This window comes from Ursus americanus, chromosome 26 (assembly GCF_024610735.1).
Source record: "Ursus americanus isolate L20-20 chromosome 26, mUrsAme1.1.p, whole genome shotgun sequence".
Classification (NCBI taxonomy): Eukaryota; Metazoa; Chordata; class Mammalia; order Carnivora; family Ursidae; genus Ursus; species Ursus americanus.
The window spans coordinates 17,035,241-17,061,105 of NC_142152.1; the positions used below are offsets into that span (position 1 = coordinate 17,035,241).

Here is a 25,865-nt window from a genome sequence, read left to right on the forward strand (position 1 = left end):
GTTTAATGCTACAACTCTGAGCAGTTGTGTTGGTACACATGTTTTGTTTTTAATCTCATGGTAGTGACTTGAGAAGTTATTAATTTTTGAAGAAAGTTATACTGTCGTAATACATATTTTTAAAGGAATCGGTAGTCCAATTGGTACGAGCCTAAGAGAAGCAATCTCCTCTGTCCTGGTAGCCGACGGACAGAATTAACAGGGTTTTTTTTTTTTGTCTTTTCTTTAAATATATATATTTTTTCTTTTGAAAAACTACAGTGTGGATGATGCATTCTCAAGTGTTTTAATTGCGCTTTGGGCAATAAGTATCTTCTTCTTTAAGTAACAAACGAGAGCTACAGTTTTTTGTTTTGTTTATCTAATGTTTGCCATGGGCTCAATATTGTGTGCAAAGCTGTAGAGAATTATATTATTATCTCTTGGAGGACTTAATGGTCTATGTCTTGGAAACATCCACAATACTGAGCGTAAAACCGTAGGAGGCTTCTAATGACTATTAAGTGGTATTGACCCAGCCTTCAGTGAATTTGTAATCTAATTCGTTAAAATTTTGTATGTAACTAATTCTTTGTTGTACAAGTATTTAGGGAGATTGTCCCCTTGAATTTTTCCACATTCATGCATTTAGCATCAGGTTCACTGATTTTGCTGCAAACAAAACCACATTTTATTTTCCTGTTCTGTTGGAATTCGGGTTGTTTGCACTTTTCTGTGGTTAGGAACAATTGTATTTGTCTCTGGGTGACAGTTCTCCTGGTGACCATAAACTCAGGAGTGGAATTATTGGCCACTAAGATATACCCATGCTTGACTGTGTTCCATGGTGATTGTACCAATGTACAACTCCCACCTGAGAGTCTGAACATTTGCACTTCTCCACATCTGTGGAACGCCACATCTGGGCCATTGTCTCACTTGTTAAATTTACTCAAGTCAATGGGTGTGTAAATGTGCTTTTTATTTGTGTTTCCAAACTAATTACTAAAGAAGCTATCGTTTTACGTATGTAAGGACCTTTTATATTTTCTTCTTTAACTTTTGTCCATTTTTCTCTTGGATTATCTTTCTTAGAAAGTCATAAAAGATCTATTCTAGATACTTATTGTTTTGTTGGTTATATGTTTTATAATTTGTGGTTTAGCCTTTTTTTTATGGTGACTTTTAATGAACAGAAGTTTTTTTATTTTAATGTAGAATGAATTTCTTTTTCTTTATGGTTTTTCTTTTTTATGTTGCTAACCTATTCTGAAACTGTAAAATACTATTTTATTGTCTACTAAAAGTTTTATAATCCTGCCTTTTATATGCAAGTCTTTAGTTAAATTAGAATTGATTTTTCTATAGAGAGTGGAATAGAGATTCAATTTGATCCCCCCCCCACATGAATAATACACCTGTGCAAGTACCATTATTAAATAATGCAACCTTCCTGTATTAATCTACAATTCCTGCTATGTTGGAATTGATAGTTGGTAGGGCAGGTGCCTCCCTACCATCTTCTTCTTATGGAGTATCTTGATTCTTCTTGAGCCTTTGACTTTTCATGTAAACTTTATATGTAACCACCTTGTCTTGTGCCTTGAGAAGTCCTGTGGCTATAGATACTAGTGTGTGTGCGTGTGTGTATGTGTAAGCACATAGACATGTGTACTCCCCACCTCTGTCACTGTGAGAGTGTCTCAGAGTAGTCCCCACTGGCAATGAACCCATCTAGCACTTGGGATTTTGATTTTTAAATACCACTTTCTAATAAAAGGAACCAGGACTCCTTGGCTCGTTTCAGGGAAAGAAAGTACAAAATGAGACTGAAACGTCTATTTTCAGAAAGTTAAGGAAATGCTCAGAGAATGGTAGGGTCATTTGAAAATGACCTAGAAGCCATCTTGAAGGGGTTTCCACTGGCCAGATCTGGGACAGGTTGGGTTACAAAATAAATAGTGGTAGTAATGAATTTTAAGAAAGAATAACAGTGCAGGCATACCTCGTTTCATTGTGCTTTATTTTATTGTAATTCACAGATAATGTGTTTTTTATAAATTGAAGGTTTGTGGCAACCCTGTTTGAGTAAGTCTTTTGGCTCCATTTTTCCAACTGCATTGGCTCACTTCATGTCTCTCTGTCACATTTTGGAAATTCTCACAATATTTCAAGCTTTTTCATTATTATTATATTTGTTATGGTGATCTGTGGTCAGTGATAATTGTAACTGTTGTAATTGTTTTGGGCCTCATAAATCATGCCCATATAAGAGGGTAAATTTAACTGGTAAATGTTGTGTGTGTTCTGACTGCTCCACTGACCAGCCTGTACCCATTGCTTTCCTTCTCCTTAGGCCTCCCTATTCCTTGAGACTTTGACATTAGACTAATTAATAACCTAGCACTGGCCTCTAAGTGTTAAGGAAGAGCGGCATGTCTCTCACTTTAAATAAAAAGCTAGAAATGATTATGTTTAGTGAGGAGGGCATGTGGAAAGCTGAGATAGGCCAAAAGCTAGGCCTCTTGTGCCAAAAAGCTAAGTTGTGACTGCAAAGGAAAAGTTCTTGAAGGGCATTAAAAGTGCTACTCCAGTAGACACATGAATGATAAGTAAATGAAACAGCCTTATTGCTGATACGGAGAAACTTCTAGTGGTCGGGGTAGAAGATCAAACCAGCCACAACTTTCCCTTAAGCCAAAGCCTAATCTGAACAAGGCCCTAACGCTCTTCAATTTTATAAAGCCTGAGACAGGTGAGGAAGCTGCGGAATAAAAGCCTGAAGCTGGCAGAGGCTGGGTCATGAGGTTTAAGGAAAGAAGCCATCTCTATAACATCAAAGCGCAGGGTGAAGCCCCAAGTGCTGATGGAGAAGCTGCAGCACGTTATGCAGAAGATCCAGCTAAGATCATTCCTGAAGATGCACTGAACAAGAGGTTTTCAGTGTAAACAGCCCTCTATTGGAAGAAGATGCCATCTGGGAGTTCCGTAGCAAGGGAGGAGGATTCAGCGCCTGGCTTCAAAGCTTCAGAGGCCAGGCTGACTCCCCTGTTAGGGGGCTAACACAGCTGGTGACTTTCAGTGGAAGCCAGTGCTCACTGACCATTCTAAAAAATCCTAGGACCCTTCAGAATGATGCTAAATTTACTTTGCCCATGTTCTCTAAATGGAACAACAAAGCCTAGATGACAGCACATCTGTTTACAACATGGTTTGCAGAGTATTTTAAGCCCACTGTTGAAAACTGCTCAGAGAAAAAAATTTCCTTTCAGAATATGACTGCTTGTTGGCAGTGCCCCTGGTCACCCAAGAGCTCTGATGGAGACGGACAACAAGGTTAATGGTTTCATGCCTGCTAACACAACATCCATGTGCAGCCCACGGATCAAGGAGTCATTTCAACTTTCAAGTCTTACTATTTAAGAAATGTATTTCATAAGGGCTATTGCTGCCACAGATAGTGATTCTCCGATGGATCTGGGCAAAGGAAATTGAAAACCTTCCAAAAAGGATTCACCATTCTTGATGCCATTAAGAACATTCATGATTCATGGGAAGAGGTCAAAATACCAACATTAATTAACAGGAGTTTTGAAGAAGTTGATTTTAACCCTCATGGAGGACTTTGAGGGGTTCAGGACTTCAGTGGAGGAAGTAACTGCAAATATGATGGAAACAGCAAGAGAATGGAATGAGAAGTGGAGCCTGAAGATGGGACTGAATTGCTGCGATCTTGTGATCAAACTTTAAACTGATGAGGAGAGGCTTATGGATGAGTGAAGAAAGTGGTTTCTTGAGATGAAATCTACTCCTTTAAGATTTTATTTATTTATTTGACAGAGAGACAGCCAGCGAGAGAGGGAACACAAGCAGGGGAGTGGGAGAGGAAGAAGCAGGCTCCCAGTGGAAAAGCCCAATGTGGGGCTTGATTCCAGAACTCCGGAGCCGAAGGCAGACGCTTAATGACTGAGCCACCCAGGCGCCCCTAGATGAAATCTACTCCTGGTGAAGATGCTGTGAAGATTGTTGAAATGACAGAAAACAAATTAGAATATTACGTGAACTTAGTTGATAAAGCAGTGCAGGATATGAGGTGATTGACTCCAGTTTTGAAAGAAGTTCTGCCGTGGGTGAAATGCTATCAAACAGCTTCACATGCCACTGAGAAATTGTTCGTGAAAGGAGTCGTCCATCGATGCAGCAGATTTCATTGTTGTCTTATTTTAAGAGATTGCCACAGCCACGCTGACCGCCAGCAGCCACCACCCTGATGAGTCAGCAGCCATCAGCATCCAGACGAGACCCTCTACCAGTGAAAAGATGACGACTCCCTGAAACTTCAGATGATAGTTAGCATTTTTCAGCTGTAAATTATTTTTAAGTTAAGGTATGCTCATTTTTTAGACATAATGCTATCTCACACTGTACTCTATTGAGTACAGCATAGTGTAAACATAACTCTTACATGCATGGAGAAACCAAAAAATTTATTTGATTTGGTGTATTGTAATATTTGCTTTCTTGTGGTGGTCTGGAACTGAACCCACAGTTTCTCCAAGGTGTGCCTGTATCTGTCATCACCTGTTGAAATATATATATTTAAAAGCATGAATCTCTGATTTGAGTTCAACACCAGAGTTCATTCTGGCCTTTCTTCTTTCTTTCTTTGTTTTGTCTCTAGCCTCAGTTATAGTCAAGACAGTGGTCTCCGAAGACGCTAGGTTAGCTTTTCCCCCTGCATTCCCTTAAGGGTGGTTAAGTTGTGCATTTATCATGCAGTCCATTTGTCACTGATTGTGTTTCATTTTTAATTACCCCCAGATACTGGTTGATTCTAATTATTTGCTTTTCTTGATTTTGTGAAGCATTACCATGTTTATGAATGTCAAAACTAGGTAAGACGGTGTATTTGGAGACCCGTCACTCCCCTCTATTCCTTGTGTTCCATTTCCATCCCCCAGTTCCTACCCTCGTGGCTTTGTCATACCTGTACAACGAGATTCCAACTTAGTGTAAGTGATGGGTTCCTCTGCCATCTCAGGCTTGGCTTGCCCACCATGTTCTGGCTGCCGCAGATTCCTTGTTACTTCTCAGAGAGGACTGGCTCGTTCCTGCCTTTGCACACTCTCTCCCTCTGCCTAGAATGATGCTCTTCTCTCTCTCCTTACCTTGCTCATCTTTAGTCATTCAAAACCCACTTCAGCTCTTGCCTCCTATGTATGGGAAAACTTCCTTTCCTCACCCTTTCTCCCTGCTCCTCCTCCATAATAATGCTCTCCTAATTTCTAGCTCCATAGCACTTGTGAATATTGTGTAACTGTTATGACATTTAACTTAAATTATTGATGCATAGGCTTGTCAGCCTCTTTATAACTGTGAGCTCCTTAAAGAAAGGAGCTTTACCTTTGTGTTTCCAGCATCTAGGTCAGTTTCTGGCACATATCAGTTATGCAGTAAATGCAGTACAGTGAATGGATTTCACCTTTTTTCATTTATGTTTTCTTTATTCCTTTGCTCTTTATTTCACTCATGATCTAAGCACCTGCAGAGAGAATGTGAATCCTTATGATGTGGCCATGATCTTGTTGTTCATGGTATCTTTGTATTCTCCGCCTCTCCCAATATATTTGGGCATAACCCTGGTAATTTAGCGGCGTCCTCTGATCCCTGGGATGTTACGTATCTAATTAAATTTTAGACATGGTATGGATGGTTAAGACGAAGACAAGGTGTAGAAACTGTTTGAAGTATGCAGACCTAGAAAGTCAAGACTTTTATCTGTCAGATTTGCTTCCTCAACTTGAAAAGCTGGAAAAAATTGTACTGGAAACGAATGTGTTCAACAATGTTTTAAGAGCCCTAGTTATCTAGCTTTTAAAATGTCATTTTTTTTGCCAAAGGGCACATTCAGTGACCTTCCAAACTGTGTTTCTAAGCTGCTCATGTGACTTTTATTCCGTGTATAAATTATCCAGCAGATGATATAAAAACATGGGGCTTATTTCCACCAGTTTCTTCATCCACCATCTGGTACTCTCCTCCCTCCCTCCGGATTGCATTCCCTTCCTGCCACTCCTGTGTGTTCTGTCTAATCACCGCTCCTTAGCCACAGCCCCACCTGGAACTCCGAGCAAAGGTTGGGTTGCCGGGCAGACATCACACTAGGATGTGCCTGCTGCAGGATGGTGCGTTGTGGGGGCTCAGGGCTTGCTGCTGCTCAGAGTAGTTGATGTTCAGGGAGCCTGGGCTTTGAGAAAGCATCCACTTATACTCCTGGCCTGTATTCTTTATTTATTAAAAAAAAAAAACACAACTTTTTACTTTTTTATATAAGTGTAACACATATAAAGATAAGTACCACCTCAGAGGTAACTATTATCCTAATTTACACAGGTTTACCTATTTTTGAACTTCACAAAATGGATCATCTAGTATATTCTCTCATGTGTCCGGCTTCTTTGTCTCAACATTATGTTTGCGAGATTCGTCTGTGTTGTTGTATTAGTTATGAGTCATTTATATTTATTACCATGTAGCAGGCAAATTACAGCATGTGGGCTAGCTGCTTGTTTTTGTAAATAAAGTTTTATTGGTACAAGCTACACCCATTCATTTACATAATGTCTATGTAAATGTACTCCAGATGCAAAGTTGAGTAGTTGCAACAGGGCTCCCTGACTATATGGTCCAAAAAACCAAAAATATTTCTGTTTGACCCTTGCAGAAAAAGCACACTGACCCTTGCTGTAAAAAATATTTCATTATATGAATACTCAACAATTTATTTGTCACTGAGTTTTGGCTATTAACATAAATACTTGACAGTTACCGAGTGTGTCTTTGGGGCTATGCATGTGCACTCCTGGCTAGGGAGTGGGAATGGAATTGTTGGGCTACTTTGTGAGTTTATGTTCTGCTTCATTAGATTCTGTCTGCTCAACTGTTTTCTGGCTCACTCCCCCACCACCAGTGTAGAGAGCTGAATTGCTGCACATCCTAAAACTTGGTATTGTCAGACTTTCAGTTTTAGCCATCTTAATCAGTCTGTCATTTTATCTCATTGTGGCTTTGTTTTGTAGTCAGTGGTAATGAATGAGGTTGCGTACCTTTGCAAATGCTTACTGACCATTTGGATATCTTGTTTAGGTGGCCTTTGTATTGTATTTCTATCTGAGTTTTTCATAGATTTTGAACAGTCCTTTGATGGATATATGTACTGCGCATATCTTCTTCCATCCTGAGACTTGTGCCATTATGCTTTTAATGGTGTTTTTATTTCTGTGAACCTGAAGATGATTAGAATACGCCACCCCAAAATATGCCACTTGCACAAGGATTATTTTGAGTGAAGGAAATTGAGAAATAGCAGATGCAGGAAGGGTTCTCTTTCCTTCCCCCTTCCTGCCTGAAAATGGGGGCATAAATTTCCATTTGTAAAGGTGCGTCCCACCTCTATACCAGGAAGAGAAGAACCATTCTTATCAGTAGAGGAACTTGAGTCCGCATAATCTTACTAAAGGGTCCTATCTACCATATAGTGCCTGGTCGTCTTTCCACAATTTATCATCCTTAGGAGCCCCAGTCCTCTTTTCCTGTCTAGTCACTTCTGCACAATTTATTGCCCTTTATTAAGATGGTATTTAAGCCCCTGGGTCGAACTGCTTCTTTGGGTTTTTACTTGTTTTCTGTGACATCCCCATTAAAAATATTAACATCTATAAAGAAACTTGTACCTTTTCTTCTGTTAATTTGTCCTTGTCAGTTTAATTAGCAGGCCCCTAGAAACTGAACATGAGAAGATAGAGAAAAAGTTCTTTTCTTCCCGACAAACTAATGAACATTGGCACACCTTATATACACTAAGGAAGGTGAAATTAGTCATGGTATTTGTAGATACTTGGATAGTACCTGCCCTCAGCCTTGTCAGGGCACACCATCCCCAGGAAATATTATAGCAGAGATCGATTTTTATGTTTTTAAGTCCTTTTTTTTTTTTTTTTACGATTTTATTTATTTATTTACTCAACAGAGATAGAGACAGCCAGCGAGAGAGGGAACACAAGCAGGGGGAGTGGGAGAGGAAGAAGCAGGCTCACAGCGGAAGAGCCTGATGTGGGGCTCGATCCCACAACGCCGGGATCACGCCCTGAGCCGAAGGCAGACGCTTAACCGCTGCGCCACCCAGGCGCCCCTTAAGTCCTTCTTAACTAAGAGTGTGATTTGCTCTATTGTTATTTGTCCTAAGGTCTGAATAGAGACAAAGTTCTTATCTTTCACTTTCGAATATTCAAAACCTTTCCAGGATCTTGGAGTCCCTGGTTCTGTGGGTGTCTTTCTCTAGTGTTCCATGGTATTCTGAATATTCAGAGTTTTAATAAACATGCAGTATCAAATATTTGAATCCAATATATGTATTTATTCTGAGACCTATTCCCTCGTAGCCCTGAGTTTAGAAATTTAGAAATTGAAGCTGTTTATCTAACTTTAATTTGCAGTGATTTGAAGAGGGTAGATGTGTTTTCTAGGGGATAGACAACGTGATTTTTGAGGTCCATTTAATAATTGTGTTTCTGTTTCAGTTTTGCAAATAGTAGTCCAGGGCAATATTAGTTGGTTAAAATGTGTATTGTTTGTTTAAAAATAGATGCAGATGATTTGAACTTGAAGATATTTAGAGATACTCTAATACTACAAATGTTTTCTCTCTCTCTTTTTTTAAAAGATTTTGTTTATTTGAGAGAGGAGGGGAGAGAGAGAGGGCAGGGAGAGGGGCAGAGGGACAGGCAAACTCCCTGCTGAGCCCAGAGCCCGAAGCGAGGCTGGATCCTGATTCCAGGACCCTGAGATATATGACCTGAACCGAAGTCAGACACTCAACCCACTGAGCCCCCCAGGTGCCCCTGTTTTCTCTAACTTCTGATTTAAATGCAGCTGCCTACTTTCAAAAGGCTGGTTTGCCACTTTCAGAAAAAAGATAAAACTTTTTTTGTTTTTGCAACTATTTTCTTTTAAAGAAATTTCTTGTGCACTTAGCTATTTTTTTGTTTTTAAACTTTTTTACAAGTATTTTATATTTTTCTTTTCAGGTTATTCACTATTAATATGGATGCTGTTGTCTAAATTTCTGCAGCCATGGCCCAAGAATATGGTAAGTACTGTACTGCACTTCCTGTGACCCACCTACTTGAAAATGTGTTGACTTTGTGTCTTTAAGTTTCTCATGGGAGCAGTGGAAACCTAGAAACAAAGTTTTTAAAAATCTTTTCTCAAAGGGATCAATTCATTTGGTCATCTACTTTTTGAGTCTGTAGCTTTATATATAAATTCATCATGATACTGACTAATCTCATCTTCAGATAAACACAGTCCTGCTCAGGCTATGCCCAGTCACTACCAGCAGGGCGGACATTAGGGTGGGATCCCCGTTGTGCATCCCATCCATCTGGCACATAGGAGCTCCGGGGCAGGGCCCTGGTTGGGGGCAAGCCCCTCCCTGCTTTGTCCATGATCCACGCCTCACCAGTAAAGCATCAGCCAGTGTTGGACGTTACCGGGACAGAAGACTGGTTTCAGGAATGGTCGGGTTATCCTGTCCTAGCCAGTGAGAGCTTCTGGCAGAAGTGTTCTCATACCACAGATGGCTACAGGAAGAGCCTGCCTCGCTTTCTCTTCCTCTGGATGTTGTTCTGTTCTGGCATGAGATGGGCTGTGGCTGCGGCCTGAGCAAGAAGCGGCGCTGGGCAGAGGACAGAGAAGTGAGCCCTGAGGTCTCCAGAAGTCCAAGCTTTTGAGCCAGTGCATTTCCTTTTTGTTGAAGCCAGTTTACATTGGGAGCCAAAACATCCTAAGTGATTCACTTAATCTCCATTTTATTTTTAGTAATCCATTAGTTTCTCCCGGGGGAATGTGGGAGTAATTGCAAAGCAAGGCAAAATAATACCGTTCAGTTAAACTGGCAGGGTGCGCTCGTGCTGACTGGCACCGTCTTCACTCTGAACAGTTCACTGAGAGAGTGAGTTAGTGTTCAAAGACAGGAGCATAAAATCTATTGCTTTCACTCTCTCTCTTTTCCCTCCGGAAGGTTTTGCCTTTTAATCAACGCTCTTGGGCTGTGAACTCTGAAAAGGGTCTTGGCCTACCCGCCTGAAAACCAGCTCCTTGTCTCCGCGTATATATGGCGCATGGGCCTGTTCTTTGTGTTTTCTTAGGACAGTCTGTGCCCAGGCTGCTGAGGCCTTGTTTGCTTTTGTTCTTCAAAAATGAATATGAATATTTCAAATATAAAAACAATGATATAAGGAATAATACAAATACCCATGTGTACTCTCCCTATAATACTCTAGAGAAATGGAACGTTAACCAGTTCTGTGGAACAGTAAACAATCCAGGGTCATGCCCCCTGAACGCAGTGCCGTTCTCTGCCTCCGAGGAACCACTATCCTCATCCTATACCTTATTGTTTCCACGCATTTGTCTGTGCTTCAATCACATTTGTGTAGTATGATTTTTTTGGTATGCTTTTTAACTTCAGGTAAGAGTAGATACTCTATGTATTTGTTCTTTAATATCACAGAGGAGTTGAGAATAAATTCAGGATCATGGAAAGAGGCCATAAATTTGCTCTGAGACACTAGACATCCCAGTGATCTATACTAAATGTGTTAGACTTTAAATTGTTGAGTTTAATCAACATGTGGACAGCTTTTTATCTTATTTCCTAAATCGGTGTCTGGTCTGCTAGTGAGTTCCCTTTCTTCACCTGCTTCTGCCCTCCCGTGCAGGCTTGGCTTGTGTGGGACCAACTGTGTCATCCTTGGGCTTTTCCCAGTGTGTCCTGTCGGCTGCTTTTTTATTTAAGTAGCTCGAGTCATCCTGTGCTCAGAATGCTGGCTTTTGGCAGACTTAGGTAAGTCTGCATTTTCCTGCCATCACACCTACAAAATTTGCTTTTGTGCACTCTCAATCGTCAGTTTGTTCCTTGTACGGTGGCAGCCGTTCCAGAAGAGGCATCCACTCCTATGAACAGGTTGGGAAGCATGGTACTTTGAAACACAGGACCGCAGTCCCTGGTGCTGTGTCATTATTTCCTTTTGTACCCGAGCTTGAGTCTTTGAGATCATTTTGTATCGTTCTTGTTGGGAATAGATCTTAGGTTATTTAACTGCTGCAATCAAATAGCTCCTTCCGTTGCTCTTGGAGGGTTCATATTACCCTTTGTTCTTGTTTGGAATGCGGCCTCCACAGAACTAAATAGTCATTTCCATTCAGGGATCGTTAATCCTTTCAACGTGGGGACATAATTACTGATAAAGTGTCAGAGAAAGATTTATGACAATCAGAAGAGAATTTCTTTCTCCTTTTTCTTTTCCCCCAGGATGTTATTTTTGTTTAAATGTTTGACGTGTGGGGAAAAAAAAGTAAGCTCAGAAGATATTTTCCGCTAAATTCATGAATATTGTATACACGTTACAGGAAGGAAAACAATAACATCTTTTTTCGAAATCGAATTGGGGTTTTTGTGCTGTGTGCGTGCATTTTTCTGTTGTTCAAAGAACGGGTCCTCCTTTTAATTTTATTTAGATGTAGCTATCTTTAGCTTTTTTTCCCCCAATGTGGACCCAGGATCTTAAATTAAAATGTTGCCAATGGGAGAAGATGATAGCCATCAGTGGAAACGTCCAATCAATGAGACCCTTGTGAATAGAGCTACTCTCCCATTGGAAGATGACCAGAATTCAAGATTGCATGCGCCATGTTGTACGTCAGGTCAAATATAAACACAAGAAATGCAAGATATTTACATTATAATCCTGTAGTATGTTTTATGTGCATTTTCTTATTTTAAAAATTGAGTGTTGTAGTTGCTTTTTAATGGAAGAAGACTATTGAAATTTTTCTTTGAGAAATCAGTACTGTGAACTGATGTTTTTGTTTTGTGTGTGTGTGGAATGGTATCTTCTTATTTATTTTTTTATATAAAGGGATTGGTAGGCTTGGCTTGATTTTGTACCTCAAAATGAAATGGTGCCTTTGTGGGGGATGGTCCATGGGGCTGATAGAACTGCTAGACAAGTGACTCAGACCTATAATTAGGTCTTGCTTTCTGTACCCTTGTTGACTTGAAAGCACTGGCCATAGACCATTTAGTCTGGGAAAGCAATACATGAATCATCTAAATTGGCACAAATTATCTGGCATACTACTAAATGTTTTCTATTCTTTATTCTGATTGAGGGAGTGAGAAAGGGAGACTTGTTCTTTGAGTTTGAAAGTACTCTAGAGGATACATATACATTGCGGAAGTGGACGGAAAGCAGTTGAATAGTCGACATTTGTAAAACAGTTTTGATTGTGTGGGTTAGCTTTAGAATTTTCCTCCAGACTCTGTATCCTGACCTTTGGTGAACTGTTGGCCTGTCTGTCTTTCAGGAAGGGGAATCCAGGGGTCTCTTGCTGTCTGGAGCCTCAGCTTAACCTCCACACCACAACTGGGGTTGGGGGGAATCCTAGAAGTTTATATTGTGTTTATTTTGCTTCCTTCTAACTTGTCCCACTCATCAGTGTCTCTCATATTTAGGATAGAATTTTGTGATCCTTTTCTTCCCTTTCTCAAAATGAAGGGTCAACAGACTTGTTGAGACCTATTAGGTACCTGGCAATGAAGCCGGTGAAAGTTGTTTTCTATCTTCATTAAATAATAAGTGTACTTTGTTTCAACTTATTTTGTAGCAAAAACTTGAAAATTATCGTATTCATTCTAAACTGGCGGACATTTGTAAGTCATTTAGGTTAAAGATAAGAAGAAGACTTATTTAGAAAGTAAGCCTTTTAATTTTTTTTCCCTTTGGGTTTTCTCTGATGGTGCATTAGGGGTTTTGCCCAGCGCTTACTATCTTACTGTGTCTGCTCTAAAGAGAAAAGGACAAGGAGATTTATCTAATCTATAGCAAAAAGACCAGATTTTCAACTTGTAATGTGAGTTGACCTGTTGGTAATAATATATAATAAATATATAATAATATATAATAAATATATATATAATAAATCTTTATTTTCATTTTGGAATACATGTGAATGGGCATCACGTAGGAACACATCTTTTGACAGGAAGTAGAAGAAAGCCACCGCTCACCGTGTGATTTTGTATTTTGCAGGTGTAACTACTATTTTGTGTCTGTGGGTATCTTTGCACAAGCATGTGAGTTAGGTTGTTTCTGTTCATTTAGGGCATTGCTCCTTGTTGGACATTGCCACATTCATTTTGGAGTTGTTGAAATCAGGTGTTTAAATTATAAAATTATTAGTAGCACTTATGCTGAATTAAGTTGGTAGATTTTAGAGTGAGTTTCTAAGAAACTGGTGAAGTATTTCATGAACACCCTTGACAGAATTCTGTATTATGTGGTTAGTTAAGCTTTGTTCCCTAAAAGAAATCACAAAGACCTTCATGTTTGCAATTTAGGTTATGTGTATGAAGAACGCCTGTTTAGGAAGAACTGTGATCCTGTTTGTCACAAGGACTTGTTTAGTACCCAATTAACCTTTCACTTAATCTCTTTCCGCAGTTAGGAGCCAAGAGACCATGCCTCAGTACTAATACAAATCACCCAATCTTATTACCCTTAGTTTGCATATTGTGTAAATAATTGGGTCATTAGCCAATACATAAACAGAGGGGCATGAAAGGTGTATCTCTAGTGGGAATTTAACATCACTTATGGTTTCCAGGTAACTTTCTGTAAATTATTTCTTCCATGGCAGTCAATACCTCTTGTTTAATGGGTGCAATGATTTGTAAAACCTCAGTTAAGAATTTCAAAGTTCTTAATATGAAAATACCTAAAGGAGTTTTATGTTTGATTCTGTCCTATCCCCTCAGGAGCAGATGCCTTCTAACTTTGTGCAAATGAAATCCCAGTGTTCTGAGTGAAAGCTAATCCCTGATGAACACTTCCCATCTCATCTTTTTTTTTTTTAATTCTCAGACTAATTAAACAGAATTAGTCTAGTCTGAGGGTTATTTAGGTGCCCCTTCTGTAATCTGGAGAACTCTGCTAAACTGTGTGTGAAGATAGACCAGCTGTCTCTGTTTCTGTCTGGATATTTGACCCTATTCCTAAAATGTGATAATGTACCCCCTGCACTACGTAAAGGCTTTATTTAAAGATGGCGGTACCAGTTGATCTCCATGCTCTGCAAGTGTGTAGAGCTTACTGGTTGTAAAGATTTAGGCCAGGGCCCAGCAGTAAGTGCTGCTATAATTTGATCCTTTACTTGTATTTTGATGATCATTTGGAATAACATCCGTTCAGTTGTATTTATTCAAAACATGAAGAAAATCTCATTTAATGCCGTCTCCCAGCATATTTAAAAAATAACTTTAAAAAAAATAATACATGCTTATGAAAATGTAAAAACAAATAAACATAAAGATAGAAAGGAAAATGAGAACCATGTAGAATCGTACCATCTGGAAGTAGCTGTTATTAACATTGGCTAATAATGTGTTCTCACAGAACACAGAGCACACCATTGAAACAGGGATAAATCCCTCACCCTAGTTGTGAATAAAAGACTGACGGAAGGTAGTGGCACCCAGAAACGCTGAAATACCTCTATATGGTACGTGGTAAACCTAATATCATCTGAACTGCGGCCAGTGTTTTGTTTACACAGGTTGTCGTCGCTTCATCGCGGGGTAAGGAGATAGCTGGACTGGGGCCCACACTGGTTACCTTTTGCTACCATCCATTTTTAGGGAGAGATTTTCCTGAGTAGGGCACATTTCTTGTTTTTCTTCTTTAAGTGAAGGAGTATTGTGAAATAAGCTGCTTTATAGAAAGAGTAGAAGAATAGGATGCTTTTAAAAGAAATACATTCTGCTCCCCTGATAGAAAGGTAGGAGAGACGTCAAGCAACCGAAGGCTGTACGTGGGAATTCTCCAGGGATAACTGAATGTCAGAGTCTTTCCTGGGCTTGCTTTTTTTCAATATGGCGTATCTGTCCCCCGCTGCCTCCTCTCTGATGTGCCTCGTCTGTCCGCCCCCTTCCCTGTCCTGTACCAGCTTCACACAGCTGAGCAGCGTGACACTGCAAGCCTGAGGAGTTCTGCACTGACTGGGACCTCTGATTAGCCCACTCCAGGCTTCGGTTTACAATAACTTGGGTGATTGGTTTTCAAGTCATCCCACCACAAAAACTCAAGCAACAGACGTCTCCCTGGATCTGAAAGTGTTTGTCCCTTGTGGTGTCGTGATAGTTTCTGAGCATTTGTTTTCTGGCCTCCTTCTCGGAGGCCCAGAATAGCTCGGTATGCCACAGCCCTCTCAGCTTCCAGTGGGCTGCTTTCAAGTGTCCTTAACTGAGGCATTCTCCGGGAGCAGTGATGCGCTCCAGCCCGTTGGCCAGCAGTGACCCCCCTGGTTTCTTGTCCTGAAGCCATTGTGGTGTAAACAGAACAAATGATGAGAGCTTTGTCCTTTGGCCTCTCTTCCAAGTGAAGAGTGTAAAAGTTGTTTTAGAGGAAGTCTGCATTTTGTGGTATCATTCAGTTTTGGCGCTGCGTCTGGTTAAATGTTAGCCTGGAATTCTTTGGGAGGCCCACCCCTGGAAGTGAGTGAGGATTTTTGAGAGAGTGTTAATGCGGAAGCTGGGAGGTTAGTGAGAATGTTCTTTGTTACACAGCAGCAGCTGGCAGGTTTCACTGTTGCCATTGCAGCATCTTGAAAGACCACAGGATTCTATTAGGCAAATATTGCCAGGTTTTGCGTTACTTGAGAAGTCTGTATTATTGGAAAACACTTAGACTTAGGTTCATTGATGTCACAATGTGTTTTTAGTTTTAAGCACCAAATTGAGATCTTTGTATTTCAGTGGCTGAAGAAAGCAAATTTTAATTTGTTTTTAAAAGTCATTAATAAATAATAGTCCTATCTTTTCTACCTTTTTACCTGTGGGGCATTTAGATATTGCACGATGATGTTCAATAGTTCCGAATTATTGTCTTTTTTTTTTTTTAAGATTTTTTTTTTTTAAATTTATTTGTCAGAGAGAGAGAGCACAAGCAGGGGGATTGGCCAGCAGAGGGAGAAGCAGGCTCCCCCGTGAGCAAGGAGCCTGATACAGGGCTCCATCCCAGGACTCTAGGATCATGATCTGAGCCAAAGGCAGACACTTAACTGACTGAGCCACCCAGGTGCCCTCGAACCATTGTCTTTTTATCCACAATGCTAGGATTGTGTGTCAGTTGATTTTCTTGGATAGCACACATTAGATTTATTTCAGGCAACTCTTCTCAGCCCCAGTGCTAACGCCATAAATAAATAAAGAACCCTCCCCATTTGTTTATTTGCTACTTGTACTCTTAAGTTAAAAGACTATCTGTCAGTGGGTTCCTGATTTTATTGTTTACCACTCCACAGAAGGACAGCTTGATGAGTTTTTTGCTTTTAGATACGATTTCAGTGTAATCTCTTTTTGGAAAGGATTTGGATAAGTCATTTTCAGTGGGCCTCCCAATCTTCTTGTTCCTTAGAGCAAGCTACCTTTTTCCTTCTCCACCTCCACTTTCTCCTTTTCAGATGAGCTGGAGCGATGGAGATGGAGATGGGGCTGGGGGAGAGGTAGACGTGAATAGGTTTGACTTTTTCTAAGTGGAGGATGAGAATAAAATCGAGTTCAAGGAAAGAATGAAGTGGTAGACTTGATCTGGGAAAAAAATTAGAGAGTAAAGAGTTCGGGTGAGGAATATGTAGTCTAAAAAGTAAAACACCAAAGGGAAATTGCTAACTCTACCATTACTCCATCAACTGTTTTTTCTGATGACGTCATTTGTACCAGATAGCCACTATTTCCTGACCAGGGTCTGAGGACAGCTTTTGAGCAATTGTTAACTTGTGAGTGGTGGGTTTTTTTTTTTTTTTCTTTCCTTGTAGTAGTAGATGCTCAGTTAATAGAAAGTTTGACTTGCTGACTTAGCGGGAAAAAAATAGTCCTTAAAATAGCCATTCTAATTTGCTACTAGAAGAGTTCCTCCTTCATTAATTCTGTGAGAAGGCTAGGAAATGAGTGGAGCACTTTTTTAAAAAAAATTGAATCTTCTTCCCAACTGTTAATATGCCTAGATCTTTCTTTTTTTCTTTAAAGGAATGAAAAGTGTGAGAAGTTATTCAGGTTTCAAGATAAGAGGGTACACTGTCATCTAGTTCCCAGAGAGGTGATTTCCAGCCATTCTTATATTCCACTGTCGTCCATAAATTGGTCAAATTAAAATTTTGTTCTGAAATCTTGTCACATTCTTTGAGTCTTGGAGTCCCCTAGAGGTGGTGTGAAACCACAGCTCAGAATCACGATTAGGGGTAATCCCTTGGCCAGAAAGGCAGGTAATCTGGCAGGTCTGGAAGGACGCAATCTGGATGCTTGAATGTTTCTCTTCTGCCTTTTCTAGTTTGCTGCCTCTGATCTCTGTCCTTTTCACCAGGTCTTTAAACTTCATTGTCAAGTTCACTTTCTTCCTAATGTTACAGTTTAGAGGCAGGGTCATGGTGCTTTTTGGAAGTGTTTGTATCTGTTTTCTGCTATCTTTGGATACAAAAGGCAAAGTAGGCCCATTCTTCTGGGTTTCCATGCTTGAAAAACAACAACAAAGATGAAGGAGAGAGGAAGAAAAGAAAGGAAAGAAAGAAAAGAAAGAAAAAGAGTCTGGTTTCTTAAGTAGTTCGTCTTTGTTTTGCAGACTCCTTTTTGGGCCGTGATTATTGAGTGTAGTGTGTTACTGACTCCAGGAATGTGGTGTTTCAAATCTGGGGGAACACCATGAACTATAAAATAGTTTCTCAGTTACTGTTTCTCAGCTGTTCTTCAGCACAAGAGAAGATGCAATTATTTCAATTTTGTTAGTTGTTTTCCTGTACGGGCAGAGGAGAACATTGCTTTTCTGTGAGCTTCCTAAGGCCCTGTGGTCTGTTTGATGCTGGGGTGTTCCCTGTAGTCCTGCATAGACTTGGCCCATTTTCCCAAACGAGATAATGAATACAAAAATGCTCTCTAGGAAACTGAAAGGTATCATAACTAGGAGAAGTATCATAAATAGTCATTACTATTATTCTCTGCTAGAGTGGGTGACTATAAACATCCTGTTCAGTTCATGACCTTCCATCTGAGAATTGGCTACTTTTGACCATCCTGTTTCCAGAAAATAGCTAGTTCTTGATGATACCATTTTTTATCTGCCTGGACCTTTTGCAGAAGAAAATGATTTCCATATTGAACAAATGTTGTAGTGTATATTGCATTAAAATGAGTTTCTGACATTTCACAATATTTACAAATACAGGAGTCACTGCCCTTCATCTATGGCAGTAATAGTCTGTTGGCAATGACCATGAAGTTCCCGGCCATGTGAAAAATGGTTTCAGAGTCTCCGTCTCCTTGTTCAGCAGGGGGGGCGGCTTCCCTGGCAGATGGACTTGTTGCCGTGGTTGAGCTTTCGTATAGAATATTGCTTTTTGTTTTGGCGTAACTCTTTGCCTTCAGGCTTTTCAGTTGGTACCTATCCGTGTGGAAGACTTCTGACTGAGAGATGCGTGACCTGGTCTACAGAACGTGTAACTTGCAAGGACAATTAAGAGGCGGAGAAAGACATTTGCGTCCTCTCTCTCCGGAGGAACTGCAAAGCAGAACCGTTCTTGTCTGTTTTAAGTCCTCAAGCCGCTGTGGGTGAAGAGACGCCATGCAGATCGTGTCTGATCAAGGTGCCTCCTTCAGTGGGACGACGCCTCATCACGGCTGCAGGCGGACGAGAGGTGCTTCTTTCTGCCTTGGCAGCAACCGCCCCGTCAGCAGGGCTTGCCCGGCTTTGGGTGGTGAACCTGCACTGACTGTCTGGTGGGGATTTGACATTCGCGGGAGCGCTGATAGTTTACCTCCACGGGCCTCTTGGGGTTATTTCCAAACACTAGTCACTGGCTCTCCGCGGCTTGTTTGACCGAGGGGCGGGGAATGGGCCGATGAGTGCGTGTATTCTAAGGCTGCCTGATTCGAGGGGCGTTGTAGGTTCTTTCCTTCCCAATAGACAGATCTTCCTCGACTTAGGGAGGGCTTCCATCCCAGTAAACCCACCCTAAGTTGAAAATCACCCAGCTGATGCAGTTAAGATGGCGGAGGAGTAGGAGACACCTTTTTCAGCCGGTCCCCGAGTCGAGCTGGATAGGTACCAGACCAGCCTAAACAACCACGGAACCAGCCTGAGACGCAGGAAGATGCATCTGGATCTCTACAAATGAACATCTCCAGCGCTGAGTATTGAGGTACGAAGCGGGGAGCCGTGAAACCGCGCACAGATATCGGAAGATAAACGGAAGGGGGAGGGAGCCGCCGCGGTCGGGCGCCGGGAAGCGGTAGCCACTTGCACGGGGGAGCGGGCGGGCTCGTGGTCGGCACCCGCAAAACAGCAGACTGAGACCGTGAGCCGGGTGCGCGCGCCGCCAGGCATCTCGCGGAACACCGGAATCCCGGTGCGCTCACTGGATCCAGACTGAGACCGGGAGCTTCCGGAGCGCGCGGGGCGGCTGGCGGCTGGCGGCGTTAGAAACACAAAGGACAGAGACACGCCGGTCCTGGAAGTGAGGGCTGGGACTCTGGGTGTGGGGCACACATCCCGGGACGATGCAGGGTTGAGCAGCACCAACAGTAACAGAGTTAAAGTGGCCAGAACATCAGTGGAGAACAGTCCGCCATCCCTCTGTTCTGTGACAGAGGCTGAAATTCGGCCGCTGCTGCTCTGACTCTCAGAAGAGGCACAGCAAACCGCCAGGGAAAGCCGCCAGAGAACAAAAGCCTGGAAATACCGGCTCAGAGAGTGCCCATCCCCATCCCCCCTCGCAGGGGACGTGGAGACTCTACCCAAACAGGGTTGCCTGAGTATCAGCACGGCAGGCCCCTCCCCCAGAACACAGAAGGCAGGCTGAAAAATCAAGAAGCCCACATCCCTAAGATCCCTATAAAACAAGGGCGCACAGCGTGGGTCCCGGTCAATAATTTGGACTCTGGACAGCCCCGCACCCTCTCCTCATCAGAATGACGAGAAGGAGAAATCCCCCCTGGCAAAGAAAAGACAATGAGTCTGTGGCCTCTGCCACAGAACTAATGGATATGGATATAACCAAATTATCAGAAATAGAATTCAGAGTAACAATGGTCAAGATGATGTGTAGACTTGAAAAAAGTATTAACGAAAATATTAACGAGAATATAGAATCTCTAAGGGCGGAAATGAGAGTGAACCTGACAGAAATTAAAAATTCTATGAGCCAAATGCAGTCAAAACTAGAGGCTCTGACGGCCAGGGTGAATGAGGCAGAAGAATGTATCAGTGAATTGGAGGATGGGTTAGTAGAAGAAAAAAGCTAAAATAGAATCTGGACTCAAAAAAATCCACTCTCAGGAATGTAGGCTACGGGAGATTACTGACTCAATGAAACGTTCCAATGTCAGAATCATTGGCATCCCCGAGGGGGTGGAGAAAAACAGAGGTCTAGAAGAGATATTTGAACAAATTGTAGCTGAAAACTTCCCTAATCTAGCAAGGGAAACAAACATTCATGTCCAAGAGGCAGAGAGGACCCCTCCCAAGCTCAACCACGACAAACCTACGCCACGTCATGTCATAGTGCATTTCGCAAATATTAGATCCAAGGATACAGTGTTGAAAGCGGCCAGGGCAAAGAAATTTCTCACGTACCAAGGCAAAGTTATCAGAATTACATCAGACCTGTCTACACAGACCTGGAATGAGAGAAAGGGTTGGGGGGCCATTTTTGAAGCTCTTTCAGAGAAAAACATGCAGCCAAGGATCCTTTATCCAGCAAGGCTGTCATTCAGAATTGATGGAGAAATAAAGACCTTCCAGAATCGCCAGTCATTGACCAATTTCGTAACCATGAAACCAGCCCTACAGGAGATATTAAGGGGGGTTCTATAAAAGTAAAAAGGCCCCAAGAGTGATACAGAACAGAAAGTCAGAGCCAATACAAAGAAAGACTTTACTGGCAACATGGCATCATTAAAATCATATCTCAATAATCAGTCTCAATGTAAATGGCCTAAATGCTCCCATAAAACACCACAGGGTTGCAGATTGGATAAAAAGACATGACCCATCCATTTCCTGTCTACAAGAGACTCATTTTGAACCTAAAGATACATTCAGACTGAAAGTAAAGGGATGGAATACCATCTTTCACGCCAATGGACCTCAAAAGAAAGCTGGGGTAGCAATTCTCATATCAGACAGATTGGATTTTAAACTAGAGATTATAGTTAGACACACAGAAGGGCAGTATATTATTCTTAAAGGATGTATCCAACAAGTGGATGTGACAATTATAAATATATATGCCCCCACCAGGGGAGCAGCAAGATACACAAGCCAACTCTTAACCAGAATAAAGAGACATATAGATAAAAATAGTTAATAGTAGGGGACCTCAACACTCCACTATCAGAAATAGACAGAATACCCATGCCAAAAATCGACAAAGAAACAAGGGCTTTGAATGCCATACTCGACGAGTTGGACCTCATAGATATATATAGAACACTACACCCCAGAACCAAAGAATACTCATTCTATTCTAATGCCCATGGAACATTCTCAAGAATACACCATGTTCTGGGACACAAAACAGGTCTCAGCTGATACCAAAAGACTGAAATTATTCCCTGCATATTCTCAGACCACAACGCTTTGAAATTGGAACTCAACCACAAGGAAAAATTTGGAAGAAACTCAAACACTTGGAGACTAAGAACCTTCCTGCTCAGGAATGACTCGATAAACCAGGAAATCAAAAATCAGTTTAAACAATTTATGGAGACCAACGAGAATGAAAACACAATGGTCCAAAACCTCTGGGATACTGCAATGGCAGTCCTAAGGGGGAAATACATAGCCATCCAAGCCTCACTCAAAAGAATAGAAAAATCTAAAATGCAGTTTTTATATTCTTACCTCAAGAAGCTGGAAGAGCAACAGAGGGACAGGCCTAATCCACGCACGAGGAAGCAGTTGACCAAGATTAGAGCAGAAATCAATGAATTAGAAACCAGGAGTACAGTAGAGCAGATCAACAGGACTAGAAGCTGGTTCTTTGAGAGAATCAATAAAATTGACAGACCACTGGCAAGACTTATCCAAAAGAATAGAGAAAGGACCCAAATTAATAAAATTATGAATGAAAAGGAGAGGTCACAACCAACACCAATGAAATTGGAAGGATTATTAGAAGCTTTTATCGACAGCTTTATGTGAATAAATTAAGCAATCTGGAAGAGATGGAGGCCTTCCTGGAAACCTATAAACTACCAAGACTGAAACAGGAAGAAATTGATTTTTTAAACAGGCCAATTAATTATGAAGAGATTGAGTCAGTGATAAACAGCCTTCCAAAAAACAAAACTCCAGGCCCGGATGGTTTTCCTGGGGAATTCTACCAAACATTCAAAGAAGAAATAATACCTATTCTCCTAAAGCTATTTCAAAAAATAGAAATAGAAGGGAAAGCTACTAAACTCATTCTATGAGGCCAATATTACCTTGATCCCCAATGATCCCCAAACCAGGCAAAAACCCCATCAAAAAGGAGAATTACAGACCGATTTCCCTAATGAATATGGATGCCAAAATGCTCAACAAGATCCTGGCTAATAGAATCCAACAGTACATTAAAAGGATTATCCATCATGACCAAGTGGGATTCATCCCTGGGATGCAAGGGTGGTTCAACATTTGCAAATCGATTGGCGTCTTAGATTTTATCCAGATAGAAAAATTCAGAAATCATATGATTCTCTCAATAGATGCAGAAAAAGCATTTGACGAAATACAGCATCCTTTCCTGATTAAAACCCTTCAGAGTGTAGGGATAGAGGGTACATTCCTCAATCTCATAAAAGCCGTCTATGAAAAGCCAACAGCAAATATCATTCTCAATGGGGTAAAGCTGGAAGCCTTTCCCTTAAGAACAGGAACACGACAAGGATGCCCACTCTCACCACTACTATTCAACATAGTACTAGAAGTCCTTGCAACAGCAATCAGACAGCAAAAAGGGATAAAAGGTATCCAAATCGGCAAAGAAGAAGTCAAATGTCTCTCTTCGCAGATGACATGATACTCTATATGGAAAACCCAAAAGAATCCACTCCCAAACTATTAGAAGTTATAGAGCAATTCAGTAATGTGGCGGGATACAAAATCAATGCTCAGAAATCAGTTGCATTTCTATACACGAATAATGAGACTGAAGAAAGAGAAATTAGGGAATCCATCCCATTTACAATAGCACCAAAAACCATACATTACCTTGGAATTAACTTAACTAGAGACGTAAAGGACCTATATTCTAGAAACTATAAATCACTCTTGAAAGACATTGAGGAAGACATAAAAAGATGGAAAAATAGGGGTGCCTGGGTGACACAGCAGTTAAGCTTCTGCCTTTGGCTCAGGGCGTGATCCCAGCGTTGTGGGATCGAGCCCCACATCAGGCTCCTCTGTTATGAGCCTGCTTCTTCCTCTCCGACTCCCCCTGCTTGTGTTCCCTCTCTTGCTGGCTGTCTCTATCTCTGTCAAATAAATAAATAAAATCTTTTAAAAAAAAAAAAGATGGAAAAATATTCCATGCTCATGGATCGGAAGAATTAACATAGTTAAAATGTCTATGCTACCCAGAGCAATCTACACTTTCAGTGGCATCCAGATCAAAATACCAATGACATTTTTCAAAGAACTGGAACAAACAGCCCTTAAATTTGCGTGGAACCAGAAAAGGCCCCGAATCACCGAGGAATTGTTGAAAAGGAAAAACAAAGCTGGGGCATCACGTTGCCAGATTTCAAGCTATGCTACAAAGCTGTGATCACAAAGACAGCATGGTACTGGCACAAAAACAGACACATAGACCAATGGAACAGAATAGAGAACCCAGAAATGGACCCTCGGCTCTTTGGGCAACTAATCTTTGACAAAGCAGGAAAAAACATTTAGTGGAAAAAAGACAGTCTCTTCAATAAATGGTGCTGGGAAAATTGGACAGCTATATACAAAAGAACGAAACTTGACCACTCTCTCACATCATACACAAAGATAAACTCCAAATGGATGAAAGACCTTGATGTGAGACAGGAATCCTCAAAATCCTTAAGGAGAACATAGGCAGCAACCTCTACAACATCGGCCAAAGCAACCTTTTTCATGACACATCTCCAAAGGCAAGAGAAACAAAAGATAAAATGATCTTGTGGGCTTCATCAAGATAAAAAGCTTCTGCACAGCCAAGGAAACAGTCAAAAAAACTAAGAGGCAGCCCACGGAATGGGAGAAGATATTTGCAAATGATGCTACAGATAAAAGACTGGTATCCAAGATCTACAAAGAACTTCTCAAACTCAGTACGCGAGAAACAAATAAACAAATCATAAAATGGGCAGAAGATATGAACAGACGCTTTTCCAATGAGGACATACAAATGGCTAACAGACACATGAAAAAATGTTCAAAATCATTAGCCATCAGGGAAATTCAAATCAAAACCACACTAAGATACCACCTTATGCCAGTTAGAATGGCAAAAATTGACAAGGCAAGAAACCACAATTGCTGGAGAGGATGTGGAGAAAGGGGATCCCTCCTACATTGCTTGTGGGAATGCAAGTTGGTACAGCCACTCTGGAAAACAGTGTGGAGGTCCCTTAAAAAGTTAAAAATTGAGCTACCCTATGACCTAGCCATTGCACTACTGGGTGTTTACCCCAAAGATACAGACGTAGTGAAGAGAAGGGCCATATGCACCGTAATGTTCATAGTAGCATTGTCCACAATAGCTAAATCGTGGAAGGAGCCGAGATGCCCTTCAACAGATGACTGGATTAAGAAGTTGTGGTCCATATATACAATGGAATATTACTCAGCTATCAGAAAGAACGAGTTCTCAACATTTGTTGCAACATGGACAGCACTGGAGGAGATAATGCTAAGTGAAATAAGTCAAGCAGAGAAAGACAATTATGTGATTTCTCTCATCTATGGAGCATAAGAACTAGGAAGATCGGTAGGGGAAGAAAGGGATAAAGAAAAGGGGGTAATCAGAAGGGGGAATGAAGCATGGACTCTGAGAAACAAACTGAGGGCTTCAGAGGGGAGAGGGGTGGGGGAATGGGATAGACTGGTGATGGGTAGTAAGGAGGGCACGTATTGCATGGTGCACTGGGTGTTATACGCAACTAATGAATCATCGAACTTTACATCAGAAACCAGGGATGTACTGTACGGTGACTAACATAATATAATAAAAAAATTAAAAAAATATATAAAAAGAACAAGAGCGAAAAAAAAGAAAGAAAATCACCCATGCCAAAATGCATTTCATACACCCAGCCTACTGAACATCAGAGCTTAGCCTAGCTAGCCTGCCTTAAACGTGCTCAGAACATTCACATTAGCCTGAAGTTGGGCAACACCCTCCGACATAAAGCCTGTTTTACAATAAAGTGTGTAAGCTCTCGTGTCATTTGTTGAGCACTGTACTGAGAGTGAAAAGCAGAATGAAAGGTTGTGTGGGTACAGAATGGAGATCAGTGTACTGGTTATTTACTCTCGTGATCGTGTCACTGCCCAGCAGCAGGAGAGAGGATCTTAACATATATCACTAGCCTGGGAAAAGATCAAAACTCTAATTCCAAGTATGCTTTCTATTGCTTTTGGACCATTGTAAAGTCAAAAAATCATTACGTTGAACCATCATATGTTGAGGGACAGTCTGTATATTGAAATAGAATTCTATGAAAGACTGTGATAAAGTTGATTCATAGAATTTGTTTTTAGGCA

The 25,865-nt window shown here is 41.1% G+C and overlaps 1 protein-coding gene across 6 annotated transcripts in view; it reads left to right on the plus strand.

The window, feature by feature from the left end:
• SIPA1L1 (signal induced proliferation associated 1 like 1) overlaps nt 1-25,865 on the plus strand; it is a 371,151-nt gene that overhangs the window by 173,588 nt on the left and 171,698 nt on the right. For all 6 annotated transcript variants that reach the window (XM_087856075.1, XM_045807903.2, XM_045807913.2 and 3 more), the window contains one exon: nt 9,066-9,127. The gene's annotated coding sequence lies outside the window, so the exon portion shown is untranslated. The remainder of the gene's footprint in view (nt 1-9,065; nt 9,128-25,865) is intronic.